At 36.0% G+C, this 4,775-nt stretch overlaps 1 pseudogene; it reads right to left on the bottom strand.

Moving 5' to 3' along the window:
* Nucleotides 1–4,775, bottom strand: part of LOC107565983 (importin-11-like) — a 185,769-nt pseudogene that overhangs the window by 49,624 nt on the left and 131,370 nt on the right.

Consider the following 4,775-nt stretch of genomic DNA (forward strand, 5'->3'; position numbering starts at 1 on the left):
AAAGGCCGGAGAACGCGTTACCCCCCCCCCCCCCCCCAGCATACCCTACCTTTTATTTTCTTGTACACGCAGAATCCCACCATCAACAGACACAGAATGAGGCTTTCTATCAAACTGTCAAAAAAATATACATGTACGTCTCAGATAACCTTGGGCTCGTTTTTTTCCAATTAAAATAGCCTTCACTCTTTTGTGGAAAGATGCTGCCTACTGGCACAATGGAAGACGCGGAGCGGGTAAACACGTGCACACACACCTGCGCTCCACGCTACTTAGGATTGAGGGAAAAGTTTCACAATGCCCTAAAGAGATGACACAACAACGATGCCACAATACGACACTAATATTAACACAAATATCTAAAACCTCTGGTAACGTCACTCTTCCTAGCACTCCAGCTCTTCCTGCGGAGGCGCAGAGCGCGTTTAATGCTCCAAATTGGCTTGGGGTCTCGATGAGCATCAGCTAACTTATGAAGGAGCAGCTGGAGGCCAAAACGAAAAGCTTTATCTCTAATGGCAGCATCCTGGCAGCCGTTCCACAGCGCTCTGTCCCTCCGCCTCCAGAGAGAAACGCAACTGCAGAGCGGACAAGAACCTCGCTTTGAAGCCCACATCAGACAGGCTTCAGCTGTATGACCCCTGAATGATAATTATCTGTGCTACAAGGTCCAACTGGTTAGGGTTAGGGTTAAATTAATTAGGGTTTAAATGAATAAAATGAATTAATTAAAATAGCTGAAAATAAGTTAATAAAATATTGGGGTCCTGCACGTAGTCCTTTCATCCTTTCTTCAAAGTAAAAATCTGCCCCAACTGTTTGTGTGGAAACAGTATCAAAAAAAGCACGCCCCTTCTGTCAGACCTAAGAGCTCGAGTGCATTAGCTAAAGCAAGCGAAGTCGAGAAGGGCTTCAAAAAAAGCTGAGCTGACTGTGGACTACTCAAAACCAAAATGACAGGGTTGAGGAATGCGTTTTCTAGTCATTATTCTGCAGCAGTGCCAGGGCACTTCATTTCACAACAGAGCATCAAGAAGACGAGCACAAAAGAGCAGGGAAGGATCGAGTCGTCCCTTCAGAACCTTGACTTGGCCTTCTGTGGTGATGTCTCTCAGCAGTTCACAGAAAGATCTGCAAAGGGCTTCAGCATAGTTCTAGAGAGAGATGACCACATGTAAAAACAGAGCACAATCATTTCTGTCATGCAGTGCATCATAGAGTATATGTCTTAATACACTGGTTATAAGACGAATAGTTCCAGTCCTTGGTTATGACTGGCTGAAGATATTGTAAAATAACATTGCAATTACATCAGTATTACATTGCTGATGAACTGCATTGTTTGGCAGAAGGATTTTTTTTTTCATCAATCATTTTTTTTATTGCTGTGTTTATTTTACATGTAGTAATTGTCATGCCACTTAGTTGTTCTAACATCTTAGGGCTTATTGCCTAAATAAAATATTAAAATACTGAAAAGTAATAAAAAAGGAAAATCTTTAGTTGACATTCTTTCAACATAAATTAAGTAAACAAATGTTTCTATTTGTTCACTTAATAGTCTCTGTTGCCATTTTTGCTATATATGTAAAGGGACAGAGGGACGGAGCTAGGATTGGACACCCCACTCACAACTGCTGCTTTTGTCTCTTTTTTTTCTTGTCAAGTGCATTTATTCAGTCGCAGAATGTCTTTACGACCACATCAAATGGGAGACGTTTTAGATGCGCACTCCAACTTCACCTCAGCACCAGGCGCGAGTCAAACGAGCGCGGAACGGTACTGTGCTCGGAATGCGTGCTCTTCAATTGTACGCACAAAGGCGCTGGCGCACGCTGTACCCTGTATCTTTTAATATCAAAGCGCGAATGAAACTACGTGCATGCAATGTCGTGGTCAGCTAAGTCATGAAGTTACCAAAAAGGTGATTAAAGCTGCCTTAAAACGGTGCATGCATGTAACATATTATATACGAGTTACTTTAAGAACATGTCTCTGAAATGGTTTCAAAACTGCCCTGGAGCAGCCCAGCACTGCTCCCTTATTTAACACACCCGATTCAACTCGTCAGCTCATTATAGAGACTATAAGACCTGAAGTGGGTCAGAAAAGGTAAAGAGAGTTGAGAGAATATACCGATGCCATATCCGCGTCACGTTCGCTGCTCTTAAAGAAATAGCAGCCAAACAACCTAACAACCAGCTGCTGACATGTCTGTTAATCAAAGAAAAAGAAAAATGAGGAAATCAATAACTTTTAAACTGTAAGGATTCATCTATATTTAATTTAGAATTTAGTGTCTGATTACTTCAATTTAAATTTCTGTATATTTTTGCTGAAGGGCACAGGTAAATATGACATTTATTATAATGGGTGTATGTGAAGATTGTTTCAAGTTCACTTAAGAAGAAGTTATTTTTTTAAATCTAATAAATGTTAAAATTGATAGCTCTCAATTATACTGTAATGTTGAATGGTTATAGTCAGTGATTAAACATTAGGGGGAAAACTATTTTATAGAGACATCAGCATTATTGGTATCAGTGATACTGGCCTTCAGTCATAAAAAAGATGCCATTAAACAAATATTAAAAATATACTGTCTTTATGTTGTTTTTGTACATTAATTTGAAGATTGAATGTAAAATTATTGCAATATAAAAGTATATTTAAAAAACGTTAATCATAGGTGGGATTAAACACAATTAATTTCAGAAAAAATCTGATTAATTTGCAAATTTTTTAAGTTATTTTTTTTAATCATGAGAAATATTCCAGATGTTTCATCATTCTTTTTCTATTATCCAATTAGAAGTTTCTCAATAAAACATTTTGGGAATACTCTTTTCATTCATGATTAATTGATTGTTCCTTAGACCTCAAATTCACTTTTAACCCTGTTAATATATTGTGATGTCCTTTTAATTAACAACAACCAGTTTCTTAAACAGATAACGTCAACCTCCAAAAAAACAACTTTTTTTTAATGGGAAAATGACAACATTAGCAATGAATGTGATCAATTCTGAGGATTGGTTTGTCTGATTTTAAGGTTTGTTAAAACATTACTATAATGTAAAAATTTTCAGAGGATGGTGAAAAATATCAGTTGAGCTCACTTTACATTTTATTTCCAACCTGTTACACACCCCGTTCATTTACTTACAGTTGTGTACACAAAATCTATAAAAGTTGCATAGAATTGTATTATTTTTTAAAGTTATAGAGCTTAAAAGGTCCTGCCAACAAGCACAACCCTGCAGAAGTCACTTATTATAAAAAATATTTCAAACCGAAACATCACACATTAGTCTGTTCAGATTTATGCCACATTCATCTTTTGAGAAAGTGAAAATAAGGTTATGTTCACACAGCCATTCCTATCTTTGAATGTCTGCTTAGTTGAAGTCTTTTTTCCCACCAACCTGTAAGAAATCTGTAGCCGAGAGATAAATGTAGGCATTGATGATCTGAAAGCATGTGCGCACGTTCTCCGAGCTCAGTTCTGAAATAGAGAAACAAAATAAGAACGATACCAGGGTGACGCAATATCACAGAGCAATATCTCTTAGAGAAAAATAACAGGTAGGAGAAAACATGAATACCAGCATTGAGGGAGACAGAAGCTGTGTGTGGAAAGACAGGAAAATGGTTACATTTCATATAACAAAACATCAGTCTGCAGCACAGACAACTCCACGCCGCAACTCTGACTCATCCAGAACTCACACTCCTGCAGACGGAAGACAAGACAACAGGAAACAACCGCAGTGGTAGACCTTCATCTATTTAAACCTTTATGCAACAACATCTTAGTTTAAGTAGGACTGATTACGCACACACTACCATTTAAAAAGTTTGGGGTTTGTACGATTTTCAATATTTCTAAAAGAAGTCTCTTATACTCACCAAGACTGGATTTATTTGATCAAAATACAATAAAAACAGTAATATTGTGAAATATTATTACGATTCAAAACAACTAATTTCTATTGTGATATATTTTAAAATGTTATTTATTTTTGTGATGGCAAAGATTAATTTTCAGCATCATTACTCCAGTCTTTAGTATCACATGATCCTTCAGAAATCATTCTAATATTGATTTGCTGCCCAAGAAACATTTATTATTAATTTTAAATGCTGAAAACATTTTATTTTTGAGAAAACATGAGTTTTTTCAGCATTCTTCACATTTTTTGTAAAAATTTAAACATTTTATTGTCACTGCTGATCAATTTAATGTATCCTTAATACAAAAAGATTAAAAATTAATGCTTGTTAAATTTTTTTTTTTAAATACAGAATTAAGATGCATTGGTTGAACCTAAAATTTTACAGTGTTGTATAGCAGTTTTATGGAAATAAAACATTTTGTGATGTATATTCATTGTCTTCATTAAAATAATGCAATATCTTTTAATGAAGTTCATATGGAGACTTTTCTCAGCTATAATCGATATACGTAATTCATTTTAATTAGCCTTTTTTCAAACTTGCCCATTTTCCTTTTGGGGCTCGACTGAAGTGCAGAAACTAAGGTTAGACTACACTAAGCTGTAAGTAAAGAGATAATCATACAGCAATTACAGTAACAATTACATCAATACACATCGGCACAACAATGAACAATGAGTCTATTTCCACAGAGCAACTGCAAGCAAGGAGCAAGCCACTCATCTGCTGCTTATCTTGCTATTTATTGCTACAGTTGCTATGGGATCCATTAATCACTTTGACACAGTACTTTCAATTAGATGTTGTGGCTGATCTTA

Source organism: Sinocyclocheilus grahami, unplaced genomic scaffold (assembly GCF_001515645.1).
Source record: "Sinocyclocheilus grahami isolate Dianchi unplaced genomic scaffold, SAMN03320097.WGS_v1.1 scaffold1038.1, whole genome shotgun sequence".
Taxonomy (NCBI): Eukaryota; Metazoa; Chordata; class Actinopteri; order Cypriniformes; family Cyprinidae; genus Sinocyclocheilus; species Sinocyclocheilus grahami.